Genomic DNA, 15,968 nt, shown 5'->3' with positions numbered 1-15,968 from the left:
TAATCGCCGTTCATGGAGGACTATCGAGAGATTGAAGATGTGATCAAGGTAGGATTGAGAACAACGAAATTGGGAGGAAGCAAAAATTCGAACACCCAAGTTGCGATTGCCACCGTTATGCAATCCTATTTGAATCTAGAACAGAAATGAACCCTAGTAGGTTGTTCTTTGGCTACTGTTACTTTAAGATAAGTTACTCTTCATGTTAATTTGATTGTTGTTGTTATGTCATGCTTGAAGAGTAATTGTCGATGCAAATTGTAAACTCCACAACAAAATTGCAAGTACTTTGAAAGAGCAAAACCGTCGGCTTAGAATTTTCTTCTCGGTTAGAGGAAATAACTTCGTTGTAAGTATAGTTCCAAACCGACAAGTAATGCTCAATCAAAGTTTAGAATTTTGGTTGTCACAAGTCCAACCCAATAAAGATAACCGAGAGTATTAGTCACGGGTCGTTCTCCCTATGAATCACAATCGAGTGCTCAATTACTGGTTATGAGTTTCACGGGGGATTGGGTTCGTAAAACAAGAAATTAAAAAGGAAAGAAATGTAAATCAAATAACTAAAGAAAGCAATTAATAAAGAGAGACATTCATGGCAAGTATTGAGAATATAGGCTTTTGTCCTAGTCATTAATTATCATACAATGATTAACAATAGCTAATCCTATTTAGTCATCTCCAACATTGGAAGAAGGTGCAATGTTATCTTCACTTGAGAGAAAGTCAAATAAGACTAGTTAATCTCAATCCAAAAGTCCTAATCAACTCACTAATGGAATTAGCAAGAGATTAGAGTCAATGGAAATAATATTAACTAACAACTCTAGATCACCAACATAAGTTGGGTATTAATTACTCAAGAGCACCTAATTTCTCTTTTCAAGCCAAGAATGCTCAAAAAGTACTCTAACATCCAACCAAGTATTTTATCAAACACTTGGAAGGCATAAAAGAAAAGCATCATAAAAGTGCAAGAATAATAAATCTACAACTACCCAATGCAAGGAATCAACAATACTAACTCAATTAACCAACAATAAACAAAGAAACATCAAAATTGCATTAAATGGAAATAAAAAGCAACAAGGGTTCATAAACATAAAAGTGACCTAAATGAGAAATTAACAAGATAAACTAAGAGAATAAAGATGTAGGAACAAGAAATTGCAAGAAAAACTAGATAAAAACAAGAATTAAAACCTAAATTAAAGAGAGTTTAACCTAAATCTACCCTAATTCTAGAGAGAAGAGGGAGCTTCTCTCTTTAGAAACTACCTAAAGCATGATCCTAATCTAATCTAATTGCTCCCCTTTTGTCCAATCTTGAATTCTGCATGAAATAGCCTCAGAAATGAGTTGGATTTGGGCCTGGAAAGTTCAGAAATCGCCCCCAGCATTTTTACTTTAATGAGGTCGTGTGATCAGCGTCACGCGTGCGCGTCGCTGGCAAATTTCCTCCTCACGCGTACGCGTGGGTGACGCGTGCGCGTGGCTTGAATTTCCTCTTCACGCGTACGCGTGGGTGACGCGTGCGCGTGGCCTTCAATTCTCCAAATGCTAATTTTTTCATGAATTCTCCACTTTGCATGCTTTTCTCTTCACCTCTTCCATCCAATACTTGCCTTATGAATCTGAAATCACTCAACAAACATATCAAGGCATCGAATGGAATTAAAGTGAATTAAATTTAGCTATTTTAAGGCCTAAAAAGCATATTTTCACTCTTAAGCACAAATTTAGGGAGAATTACAAAACCATGCTATTTCATTGAATAAATGTGAGAAAAGTTGATAAAATCCCCTAAATTAAGCACAAGATAAACCACAATAGTCACGCGTACGTGTGGGTGAGGCGTACGCGTGAGGGGTTGAAATTCTTGAGGTCATACGTACGCGTGGGTGACGCGTACGCATGGCTGGGTGCTCTGTTTTTCAAAATTTTTCCAATTTCTTGTACCAAACCAAGCATTCCAAACCTTCAAACAGCTACCAAAACACCATAAAACCTTATTTAACATACTAGACTACTAAATAAACTCAACAAATCAAAATAAACATGAAATTAAACTTATTTTACCAATATTTACAAAAGAGAAAAATGAAAATATGTTACCATGGTAGGGTGTCTCCCACCTAGCACTTTTGTTTATTGTCCGTAAGTTGGACTTATGGGGAGCTCTCATCAAGGTGGCTTGTGCTTGAATTCATCTTGGAACTTCCACCAATGCTTGGTCTTCCATTGTGCTCCAACATTCCAAAACATTTGCATCAAGCCTTGATGGAGTTCTTCACAAGCTTAGAGCTCCTAAAGTTGATCCTCATATTGTAATCTGGGATCCCAAACTTTGTTTTCACACCTGTCTTCAAGTTGATCACGGTGATTCTCTCCGGGTGGTAAGCAAGCCAAATTCTCACTAAGGTACCAAACTATCCTCTTAGACCCATCCATTTGAGCACTACACCAATCCATGCTCCTAAATTTTGAGCTTCCAACCATAATGAGCCTAGATTTACACCGCCAACCACTAAACATCCTTCTCTTACGCTACATTCCACAAAGCACCCTAAGTTGGCCATTCGTTTCAAGCAAACCAAATTCAAGTGGGATAATAAAGCTAAGAGTAATGAGTTTTACCCACTCAAATGAAGGATTGGATGGCAGCCTATGTAGAGGATTTTCCAATGATCTTGAAAGATCTACTCCCTTGTGTTCTTCCTTGACAACTTCTACCTCCTTGCAAGTTTCTTCAATTTCAAACTCTTCCTCTTGGTAGCTTTCTTCTAATTCAATCTCTTCTTCATTGCTTACCAAGGGTATGGGAGGTTGTGCACATTCTTCTATGACCTCAATTTCATCTCCAATGGGAGAGGATTCAATTGTAGATAAAAACTCATCAATGATTGAATCCATCTCTTGATCAACCTCTGTAAAGTCTTCAACCATGATATGTTTTGGAGGTTGTACACCCTTCTCAACATCAATATCAAGCTTCTTAGAAGAGGACTCTATAATTCTACATTCCCATGGACTTTCATCATCTCCTAAATCTTCAACCACTCCTTCCGGCTCAATTGTCTCTACTCCTTCCCCTTGTTGCAATTCTTGCTTCAACTCCTCTTCTTCACCTTGTAGTTTCAAGTTCACTCCCTCATTATGCTCCTTGGTTGATCCTCTACATTCGTCAATGGGGTACTTAGGATGCATGAGCTTAGGTAGGGGGCCATGTCGTTAATGGCTTCTACCATGGTAACAACCATGACTTCTAATTTCTTTAGCTCCTTTTGCTTCTCTTCTTGCCTTTAGATATAAGAGCTAATATCTCTTTGTTGTTCTAGCATGAAGGCATGAAGAGCTTCATCCGTTGGAGGAGTTGGTGGAAGAGAGGGTTCATTGTTTGGAAAAAAGGCATTGTGGTTGGAAGGTGATTCATATTGGTGAAAGTCTTGAGGTGGTGTATAAGGAAATGGTGGTTTTTGGGAGTATTGGTGTTGAAAATTTTGTGGTTCTATGTATGGTTCATATGGCTCATAAGGTGGTTGGTATGGTAGATAAAGATTAGGGTCATATGGAGGTGTTTGGTGGTAGAGGGCTTGTGAGTATGGTGGTTCAAAACTATATTGATGAGGGGGTTCATAGGCATATGGTGGTGGTTGTTGATAATCATAAGGCGGTCACCCATAGCCATTGGATTGGTATGCATCTTGGAATGGCTCTTGCTCATAGTACATTGGTGGAGGTTGTTGCCATGAAGATTGATCATATGCTTGAGGCTCCTTCCACCTTTGATTGTTCCATCCTTGATGCATGTTCTCATTATAATTCACATTCCCTACAACATAGTTGTAGCCAAACTCATAGCCAAAATGGTGAGAATTCATAGTAGAAAGACAAAAACAAAGACTAACAAGAGATAAAGAAAATAACTACTAAACCAAAACTACCAAAACAAATAAAGAATGCAAATTATTCAAAATATTCACATATGAACAATAACCAATAACAATCACACATTGCAATTTCCTCGAAATGGCGCCAAAAACTTGAAAGAGCAAAACCGTCGGCTTAGAATTTTCTTCTCGGTTAGAGGAAATAATTTCGTTGCAAGTATAGTTCCAAACCGACAAGTAATGCTCAATCAAAGTTTAGAATTTTGGTTGTCACAAGTCCAACCCAATAAAGATAACCGAGAGTATTAGTCATGGGTCGTTCTCCCTAGGAATCACAATCGAGTGCTCAATTATTGGTTATGAGTTTCACGGGGGTTTAGGTTGGTAAAACAAGAAATGAAAAAGGCAAGAAATGTAAATCAAATAACTAAAGAAAGCAATTACTAAAAAGAGACATTCATAGCAAGGATTAAGAATATAGGCTTTCTATCCCAGTCATTAATTATCATACAATGATTAACAAGAGTTAATCCTATTTAGTCATCTCCAACATTGGAAGAAGGTGCAATGTTATCTTCACTTGAGAGAAAGTCAAATAAAACTAGTAGATCTCAATCTAAAAGTCCTAATGAACTCACCAATAGAATTAGCAAGAGATTAGAGTCAATGAAAACAATATTAACTAACAACTCTAGATCACTAACATAAGTTGGGTATTAATGACTCAAGAGCACCTAATTTCTCTTTTCAAGCCAAGAATGCTCAAAAAGCTACTCTAACATCCAACCAAGCATTTTGTCAAACACTTAGAAGGCATAAAAGGAAAGCATCATAAAAAAGTGCATGAATAATAAATCTACAACTACCCAATGCAAGGAATCAACAATACTAGCTCAATTAGCTAACAATAAACAAAGAAACATCAAAATTGTATTAAATGGAAATCAAAAGCAACAAGGATTAATAAACATAAAAGTGACCTAAATGAGAAATTAACAAAATAAACTAAGAGAATAAAGATGTAGGAACAAGAAATTGCAAGAAAAACTAGATGAAAACAAGAATTAAAACCTAAACTAAAGAGAGTTTAACCTAAATCTACCCTAATTCTAGAGAGAAGAGGGGGCTTCTCTCTCTCTAGAAACTACCTAAAGCATGGTCCTAATCTAATCAAATTACTCCCCCTTTGTCCAATCTTGAATTCTACATGAAATAGTCTCATAAAGAGTTGGATTTGGGCCTAGAAAGCTCAGAAAGCACCCCCAGCGTTTTCACTTTAATGAGGTCACGTGATTAGCATCACGCGTGCACGTGGATGACGCGTGCGCGTGGACGACGCGTGCGCGTCGCTGGCAAATTTCCTCCTCACGCGTACGCGTGGGTGACGCGTGCGCGTGGCTTTAATGTCCTCTTCACGCGTACGCATGGGTGACGCGTGCGCGTGGCCTTCAATTCTCCAAATGCTCATTTCTTCATGAATTCTCCACTTTGCATGCTTTTCTCTTCATCTCTTCCATCCAATACTTGCCTTATGAATCTGAAATCACTCAACAAACATATCAAGGCATCGAATGGAATTAAAGTGAATTAAATTTAGCTATTTTAAGGCCTAAAAAGCATGGTTTCACTCTTCCATCCAATACCATGCTATTTCATTGAATAAATATGAGAAAAGTTGACAAAATCCCCTAAATTAAGCATAAGATAAACCACAAAATTGGGGTTTATCATACTTCAAGTGGTTTGATGAGATTATTGGATAAAATATTTATTCTAATTTGGAGGATGCTGACATTGGTGGAGAAAAACCTAAGCTGGAAGCCAAATTATTAGATTTGGAAGAGAAAATGAAGAATTTAGAGATGTCGGTACATAATGAATTGCATAGCCAGGCAAGATTAAAATTGTTATAAATTTGGTGTATGTTGGGTTTATAATTGCATTTATTGCTGCTTTGATGTTTATGTTGTATTTGTGATATGAGCAATTTGTCATGTTAAGGTTTTATATATGCTTTATTGTTTTTAGTTATGCCCTAAGATTGAATCTTATGATGGATATGAAGTCTAGGATTGCCTTTGGCATCCTGGGGTCTTTTATCTTACATCACTGGGCACTGTTACCATACTGAGAACCCCCGGTTCTCATACCATATTCTGTTGTTATTTTTCAGATGCAGGTCGCAACCCACCTCGGTGAGTTATTTGGATGGTGATAGAAGCAGAGGATCATGATACTTTTTAGGGTCTTTTTGATTATTTGTTAACATATCTCTCACTTTTGTATCTTGCTTTTGCCTAGAGGCTTGTATTGAGAGAGAAAAACTTGTATAAGCTATTTTAAACTTCAGATTCTGTTTTGTCTGTATATATGGCTAGCTGGCTTAAACTCTGCGAGCCGTGGCTAGATTCTTATGATATTGAACTCTTATCTTTTGCTATATATTATCTATATCTTGTGCTTTAAGTTAGTAGCTTCGTTAGTACGTTTTTTATGCTTTTCAAATCCTGTTTTTGAGCTATATCCTTCATCGGGTTTCTAGACTATATTATTTCTTCTATATATTATATGTATGAGCTTAGAACTGTCGTAACCTTTGATTAACCTTTGCTTTACGACGTGAGGTAAGGCTTAAGCTAATTAGGGTGTTACATTTAGTGGTATCAGAGCAGTTCGTCCTTGTGAGCCTGAGGGATGGACCGATTGTGCTTCATTGCATACTCTGTGGGTCTTTTTCTTTGATGCTATTAGGTTATCTACTTGATATTGCATAGCATGCTTGTTTGTGAGTGCCTGTTTAGGATAATTGAATCACTAGGACTTTGATATTGAGACTGATCACCTCGATATCAATTGTTTGGTGTAGACAGGAACCCTAATGGCCACTCGCGGACGAGGTCGTACCTGTTCACGAGCCGAGAGTAGAAATGCACAACCAGCTGATAACCATGCTGAATTCATGGCGGCAATGGCAAATCTTGTAAACACCATGGAGGCTAATGATGCTGCGACTCTGCAAGCTGTGTAGAGGTTAGGCCAACCGGCTGGGAATTGAAACGGAAATGGCAAAGGAAACGCGAATGAGAATGCTGAGGGAAATGGCGATAACATGGGAGGTGTTCCGATGACCTTGACCACTTTTCTCAAGGTTCATTCGCCAAGTTTCAGAAGATCGACTAACCTTACAGAGGCGGACAACTGGTTCCAAGCCATGGAGCGTGCTTTACTGGCACATCATGTTCCGAATAATCAATATGTGGAATTTGCTGCTTATCAGCTTCTAGGAGAAGCCCAACATTGGTGGCAAGTAGAATGCCGCTTGCTACAGCTTCAAAATGCCGATGTTCCTTGGGATATATTCCAAACGGCCTTCTATAGGAAGTATTTTCCTGAGTTTGCAAGGGAAGCGAAGGAGATGGAACTTATGCAGCTGAAGCAAGGTTCCTTGTCTGTAGCAGATTATACTAGCAAATTTGAGGAGCTTTGTAGGTTTTCTAGGGTGTGTCAGGGTGTCCCAGAGACCTACGAAAGCTGAAAATGTATCAAGTATCAGAGGGGGTTGAAGGATAGCATCATGACTGCTGTGTCTCCTATAGAGATTTGTACCTTCTCCGAGTTGGTGAACAAAGCAAGGGTGGTTGAGGAATATGCGAAAACGATAGCTTCATCCAAGGAAACTCATGGAGCAAAAACTAGTCGGGGACGTGGCAAGTATTTTCATCCGAGGGGTCAGAGTTTCAAGAGAGGAGGATATGCGCCTCAAGGACAATGAGGCTTCAGAAAGAACACTCAGAATCAGTTTCAATATGCTAAAGGGAGAGGAAATCAGAGTAAGATTTCTCCGGATTTGACTTGTGTGCGTTGTGGGCATTTTCATCCATATGACTCTTGCAAGATTGGTTTAGGTGGTTGCTTCAATTGCGGCTTGCCTGGTCACCTTGCAAGGGATTGCACTCGTGGAAAGAACCCGAATGCGGGTCAGAGTCAGCACCAAGGGCAAGTATTTGCTGTGAACACCAAGGATACTTCTAAGGCGGATCCGTTGATGAGAGGTAACTGTTTAATTGGTGATAAAGTTTTGATTGCATTGTATGATACTGGAGCTTCGTATTTGTTTATTTCGTTTGCTAAGGTTGAGGAACTAGGCTTGAAAGTGTCAGAGTTAGCATTTGATCTGCATGTACAAACTCCTCATCAGACAGTTATGACTAGGTCAGGTTGTAGGCAAGTAGGTTTCAAGCTTGAGGGTAGAGACTTTGTGCATGATTTGATCTGTTTACCAATGGTTGGGTTGGAGATGATTTTGGGGTTTGATTGGTTGTCGAAGAACCGAGTTTTGTTGGATTACTTTGAACGGTCAATTCAGTTTATGCCGGAAGGAGAAAAGGGAGTAGTGATAGCTGAGGGTTACTACCTGAACTCAGTAATGGTGCACTATAATGGGGAAGAGTGTTAGGGTTATATTCTGTTGGCTGCAAATACGTTAGGTGATAATCAAGAACTAGATCAAATTCCGATAGTTAGAGACTTTCCGGAGGTGTTCCCGGAAGATATTCTTGAATTTTCACCTCAGAGGGAAATTGAATTTGCGATTGAATTGGTGCTGGGAGCCGGACCAGTGTTGATTGTGCCGTATCGAATGGCTTCGATAGAGCTGGCTAAATTGAAGACTCAGTTGGAAGAGCTTCTGGACAAGAGGTTTATTCGACCGAGTATATCTCCGTGGGGAGCGGCAGTTTTATTGGTGAAGAAGAAGAACGGAGGAATGCGACTGTGTATGGATTACCGACAGTTGAACAAAGTGACTGTAAAGAACAAGTACCCGCTGCCAAGGATAGATGACTTGATGGATCAATTGCAAGGAACTGGAGTGTTTTCCAAGATCGATTTGAGCTCCGGTTACCATCAGATAAGGGTGAAGGAAGATGATATCCCTAAGACTGCGTTTAGGACGCGCTATGGACACTACGAGTTTGTGGTGATGTTCTTTGCGTTAACGAATGCACCTGCTGTTTTCATGGATTACATGAACAGAGTCTTTCGTCCCTTTCTGGACAAATTCGTGGTGGTTTTCATAGACGACATCTTAGTTTATTCCAAGACGGCAAAGGAGCATGAGGAACACTTGAGGATTGTGTTGCAAATCTTAAAGGAGTGGAAATTGTATGCTAAGTTGTCAAAGTGTGAGTTCTGGAAGGAGGAAGTAAAGTTCTTAGGTCACGTGGTGAGCAAGGGATGAATAGCCGTAAATCCTTCGAAAGTAGAGGCGGTGATGGAATGGGAAAGACTAACAACGGTGACGGAAGTTAGGAGCTTCTTAGGATTAGCCGGATATTACCGGAGATTTATTGAAAGATTTTTCCAGATAGCACTGCCAATGACGAAGTTGACAAGGAAGGAAATGCCTTTTGTGTGGACGTTGGAGTGTGAAGAAAGTTTTCAAACTTTGAAGCAGAAGTTAACTTCAGCGCCTATTTTGATTTTGCCAAAACCGCATGAACTGTTTCAAGTGTACTATGATGCTTCTTTGAAGGGTTTGGGTTGCATGTTGATGCAACACCGGAATGTGGTGGCTTACGCATCGCGTCAGCTGAGACCGCATGAGGTAAATTATCCAACTCATGACCTGGAATTAGTGGCGATTGTGTTTACCTTGAAGATTTGGAGACACCACTTGTACGGAGTGAGGTTTAGCGTCTTTTCTGATCATAAGAGTCTCAAATACATCTTTGATCAGAAAGAGCTTAATATGCATCAGAAGAGGTGGATGGAGTTGCTAAAGGATTATGATTTTGGATTGAGTTAGCACCCTGGAAAGGCGAATGTGGTAGCAGACTCTTTGAGTCGGAAGTCTTTGACGATCGCTTGGATGAGAATCAAGGAAGAGAAGTTAGTGGATAAGTTTGTGGATCTTAAGCTAGATATTGGTGAAGTTACCGGAAGGGCTTGTTTGAACCAATTACAAATTTCGGTATGTTTAAAGCAGAAATTTAGAGGGATCAGCAAGATGAGCAAAAGCTTCAGCAACTATTTCAACCAGTTGGTGAGAAGAGACTTGGAGAATTCACCAAAGATGATGAAGGATTGTGGAGATATAAGGGGAGAATTTGTATACCGGATGTCGGGAGTTTGAGGTGAGACTTGTTGTCGGAAGCTCACAACAGTGGGTTTTCTATTCATCCCAGAAGTACGAAGATGTATTATGACTTAAAGAAGATGTTCTGGTGGCCTGGGATGAAAGGTGATGTAGCTATGGTCGTATCCAAGTGCCTGACATGTCAGAAGGTAAAGATAGAGCATCAGAAACCGTCGAGAATGCTACAGCCACTTGAGATTCCTCAGTGGAAGTGGGAAGGAATTGCGATGGACTTTGTGACCAGTTTACCGAGGACTAGGTCGGGATTTGATGCGATTTGGGTGATCGTGGATCGCTTAACCAAATCCGCTCATTTTCTGCCTATTCGAGTGAACTGTTCTATGGAGGAGTTGGCGAGATTGTACATCAAGGAGATAGTAAGGTTGCATGGTGTGCCATCGAGCATAGTGTCAGACCGTGATCCCCGATTCACGTCAAGGTTTTGGGGAGCTTTTCAAAAAGATTTTGGTACGAGGCTATGTCTCAGCACCGCATATCATCCACAGACGGATGGACAGTCGGAAAGGACTATTCAGACACTAAAAGATATGTTGAGGGCGTTTGTATTGGATCAACCTAGAAGTTGGAACCGTTACATGCCATTGGTGGAGTTTGCGTACAACAATAGCTTTCATGCGAGCATTGGGATGGCTCCGTATGAAGCCTTGTATGGACGGAAGTGCCAATCTCCACTTTGTTGGTATGAAACCGGTGAAGAAAGTGTTTTGGGTCCTGATTTGATAGCAGAGACTACTGAGAATATTAGAAAGATTCGTGCAAGGATTTTGACTGCACAGAGCCGACAGAAAAGCTATGCAGATCAGAGACGGAAACCGTTAGAATTTGAAGTGGGAGAACACGTGTGACACGGTCCCAAGGGTGTATTGGTAAAGATTCTCTTTAATAAAACCGCGTTGCAAGTATAGCTCTACCAACAACAATCCTCGGGGGTCAAATTTAGAAGAGGGATTTGGTTGTCACAAGTTCAACCCCAATAGAAATAACCGAAGTATTCAAACCTCGGGTCGTCTCACAAGGAATGGGCAAACATGTGCTTCAACATTAGTTAGAAATCCGTGGTTGTGAGTTATGAGCATGAAAATAAATGGGAATCTTAACAAGCAAGTAATCTTAAAATGCGTCAACTAGTTCAATTGACTAAGCAAAACATGAGCAACTTCAATGAATAAACAACATTCCACTTAATTCTATTATAACCCAAACAAGGAACTACAACTAAAGCAATTGGTTGAGAAAATTGGTTTTCAAATATGAATAATAAAAGCAACTCTTGGCTAGGCTTGGGAATTGGGGTCACCATCCTTGTCTAACAACTATATCTTGACAATTATAAGGAACCAAGCTCATTAAGTCTACTCTCAGAGTCTTAAGTATGTGATATCTATCCCTAGACTTGAAGTACGTCAAATGGCCCTGATCACATCAACCCATAAGTCCCAACCTACCTACTAATTAGATTAGTAGTGGGTTGGCGTCAATGAGTATCAAATTGACCACCTAGGGCTCCCAAATCATCAAATCCATTAGACCCAATGACTCAAGTTTACCCAATTCCCTTGACCTAGGCCAAGAGTGGAAAAGACTACTCCATAATCAAAGTAAACAATTCATCAAACACTTGGTAAGCATTAACAAAAGACATGTTCAAAATGGCAATTAAATTGAAATCCACAAATACCCACTAATAATTATCAACACATGATCATCCAAACAACAAAGCTAAACATAGAAATCATCAATGTAACATTAACAAGTCAAGATTCATAACATTCATGAAATGGGTATAAAATGATAATTGACAAGAATTCATAAACTATCACAAGGTATAAGCAAAATTGTAACAAGGAATTCAAATTGAACAATTAAAACTAGTAATTAACAAGATCCAAGTCACAAATCAACAAAGGACAATCAAATTAAAACTAGATCTAGAGAGGAACAAGGGTTTCTCCCTCTAGAACAACAAAAGAACCAAAAACTAGCTAAAAATTATATCCTAGTGTAAAATGAGTGATCTCTCCCCTTCCCCTAGCATCCTTGGGTCTTTTCCATGCAGAAACAGCTTGAAATTGGGCCTAATGAGCCTCAAAAATCGCCAGGCACAATTTCCTTTAATGAGGTCACGTGCAGCTTTCCACGCGTGCGCGCCATGCGTGCGTGCGCGCCGATTACTTTTGTGATCCACGCGTGCGTGCCAAGTGCGCATGCGCGTAGATAGAAATTTCCTGATCCGCGCGGAGGCGTTCATCCTTGCGCACCGCTTCCAGCCAATCCCATCCACGCGTGCGCGTGGAGTGCGCAAGCGCGCCGATGCTGCTTTTCCCAAGATCTCAATTCCTCATGTTCCTCCCTTTTTGTACATGCTTTCTCCCTCTCTTCTAAGTCATTCATATCCTATAATTCCTGAAATTACTCAACAAATACATCACGGCATCGAATGGCAATAGAAGAGTATTAAAATATGGCAATTTTAAGGCAAAATAAGCATGTTTTCCATCATGGAGCAATATTGGGAAGTGAACACAAAACCATGCATTTCTTGTGAATAAGTGCGAGAAATGTTGATAAAATCCCCCAAAATAAGCACAAGATAAACCACAAAATCGGGGTTTATCAAATCTCCCCACACTTAAACCAAGCATGTCCTCATGCTTAAAAATAAAAAGACCAAAGATCATGGTAAAAAAGGGTTTATGAAATGCAAACTACCTAAGTGGATGCATGCAACTAATGTAATATCATCTATCTACTTGGTCAAGAGTAAATCTATCCTTCAAGAATGCGTGTGAACATATAGGGCGAAAAGAGTTTGTGCTTTATGAATTCTACCAAATTGAATACCACTAAAGAGTGCATATGACTTGCTAAACAAACGCTTGTGAAAGCCGGGAACAAGCATTGAGCATTGAACCCTCACCGGAAGTGTATCCGCTCTATTCGCTCAAGTGTATAGGGTTCGTCACTCAATCTTCTCCTAATCATGCTTTCCAAGATTTGTCTTTCATCTAACAATTAACAATTACTTAATGCATGCTTACAGGTATCATGAAGTCTTATTCATGGGTTGTAACGGGGCTAGGGTAGAGGTAAGGGTGTATATGGCCAAGTGGGTTTAAAATTTGAGTCCTTGATCAACCTAGGATCCACTAGACACATAGAACAACCTATAAAACTACAATACATTCCTAGCTACCCTTGGATTTTACCCTTTTTTGCATACTCATGCATTCTTTTCAATTCACACCCTATATGCATTGTTTTTATTACTTTATCTTGGGGCGTCTTTGTCCCCTTTGATTGCTTTCTTTCTCTTTTCTAATTTTTTTTTACATCCCCTTTTCTTGGGGTTTCTTTGTGAACCAAAGTGTCAATGCATACGGTTTAATCATTCAACACATGAGTATGTTCCCAAAATCCTAGAATTTTCAATTACACTACAATTACATACCTATATATCTACCCGAATTTCCCAAGTATACCCTCCTATTTGAATGATACACATCCTAACTTACCTAAGACAATCAAAGATTCAAATTTAGGGACATTCATGGTTTTTCACTTAGGGTTGTTGATGTGCTCTATTTAAGAACAAAAGGGTTTATCAAAGGCTCAAAATTGGTTAGCAATGGTAGATACAAGGGTTAAGGCTATTTGGGAGAAGTGACTATTGAAATGATGGCCTCAATCATGTAAATGCATTCATGCACAAAGCAATGGACATATAGAATCAGACAAAGCAAGGATCACAATCATAGAGAGAGAGATATGCACACAAGAATGGAAATAATGGTTAAAAGATGTAACCATGCAATAGGCTCAAAACTTTCATCTTGTGTTCTTAGCTCAATCACTATGTTCCAAAATACATTCTTAAAGCAAGTTTACTGCAAAAAAAAAAATTTAGAATTTTTGGTAGGCCACCCAGAACACAGTTTCTTGGAAAGAAAGTTATTGTTTTGACCAAGTAACTCTATAGAAACTAACTATCATGCAAAGGTTATTTACAAGCAAGACTAACTACACATTCAATATAAAAAGAAAAATAAATCCATGGGTATTGAGGGGAAGAGAATGTTACCCATGGAGATCAGTCGAACGACCTCCCCACACTTTAGAAATTAGCACGGTCCTCCGTGATACGAATAATACGCAAGGGACGGTCGGAACCGGAACTTTCACTATCCCCTTCATCAGAGATCCCATCACTTGGGTTTGAGGTGGATGTGAACATTTCAGATTCCTCCATGCTAGGGGTAACACAACGCAGAAGCTTCTTGATGTAAGTATATCGGCAGTGGTTGCGCCGCTCATATCTATCAAGCTTCCGGTGAAGATCTTCTATCCTTTGATGTGTGGATCTCAGTGGTGGTGATGATGAGCTAGAAGGAAAAAAAAGCGGCGGGCCATGTCGAGGCTTGGTTTGTTCATGGGAAGGTGTAGGTATTTCCCGCTTGGGACCACATCGCCCTTAGCCGGAACCATGATCTTCTTATCCTTGGTTTCCCAAGAAACACCCGCAGCAGTAACTAAGTCAGACACTAATGCTGGAAATGGCAAATTACCCCGGTCGTGAACTTGACTCATCGCTTGCTTGACAAGAGGCGGGATGTTCACCGTCTTCTCCGTGAGAACACACCAAACAAGCAAGGCGAGGTCCGCCGTGAGGGACGACTTGTGGGTGCTAGGTAGCACATAATGAGATAGGATCTGGGCCCAAGCTCTAGCTTCCACAGTGAGGAAGCGAGCGTCAATGGACTTAGGACTCATCCGGAGTCGACCTTGGGTTCAAAATGCCTCTGGCTCAGCAATGACTCGGAGAATCGAGTCCCAATTAAATCCATATTTTTCTCGCTGACGTAGGACTTTTTGGTAGCCATCCATGTCACTTGGCACTGGTAAGACATTAAGCACTTGTTGAATAGCCTCTTCTGAAACTAAAACTTGCTTCCGGCACATGTATACCGATTGAAGAGATGGAAGATGGTAGTTGGTGTAGAATTTTTCCACCCAAGAGAGGTTGATTTCCCTTGGTTTTCGTAAAAGAAACTCCCATCCACGCGCTATGGAGGGGAACATAAGTTCACAGAAGCGGTTGGGGAACCTTGAAGAATCTCTCGCCGGTTTGCCCTTGTCATTCTCATCAAAAGGAGCGGTTGTCTTTCCTTTCTTAGATAGAGATTTGACTCCTACTGAAGAACGCGCCTTAGAGTTTGATTTTTGGGGTGCCCTTTTTGCGGCCGGTTTCCTTGAAGCTATCTCCTTGCCTTTCTTGGTGGCCATCCTAAAAAGGGAGAGAATGAAGGAAAACATTAAACCCAAGAATCAATTTGACAAAAGACATGCAAGTGAATTGTAATGCCCGTGGTAGATGTAAAAGCAAGGGTCATAACACTTGGCATGGGATGCAAGAGGAAGTAAAGCATGCAATGGCATGAGAAGAGTAGTCTCAAGCATCCAAAATAAAAAAGCAAGTCATGTTTAATTAATATCTAATTGGCAAGTATAAACTTAAAGCACACAAATTGGACTCAATGCATTTAAGAGAAAGCAAGTGAATGAGGAGAGAACACCAATTTGGAAATACATGGCTAAATTGAGCCGAAATGGTATATGTGCATTTCCTCGAACACTTGGCGTGCAATAAACAAGCAATAAGCAATTATGAGATTCTAAACCAATTTAAAGCCCAAAATAGAACATCAATCATCACATAAATATCACACAATGGCAAAGGTTAGAGAAAGAATGACAAAAGATCTATTAATGCAAATTAAGCTCAAATTCAACATCCATGGAGAAATAAGGAAAAAGAAAAAAGAAGCAAATAAAGCAAGAAACATGATCATGCAAGTAAAAGAGAGACTAAATAAAGCAATAAGAGGCATCTAACTAGAAGAAATAAGGCAAGGGAAAGTGGAAGA

The sequence above is a fragment of the Arachis ipaensis genome, chromosome B8 (assembly GCF_059453495.1).
Source record: "Arachis ipaensis isolate K30076 ecotype BB chromosome B8, ASM5945349v1, whole genome shotgun sequence".
Lineage (NCBI taxonomy): Eukaryota > Viridiplantae > Streptophyta > Magnoliopsida > Fabales > Fabaceae > Arachis > Arachis ipaensis.
Note: the sequence above shows the minus strand (reverse complement) of the source record.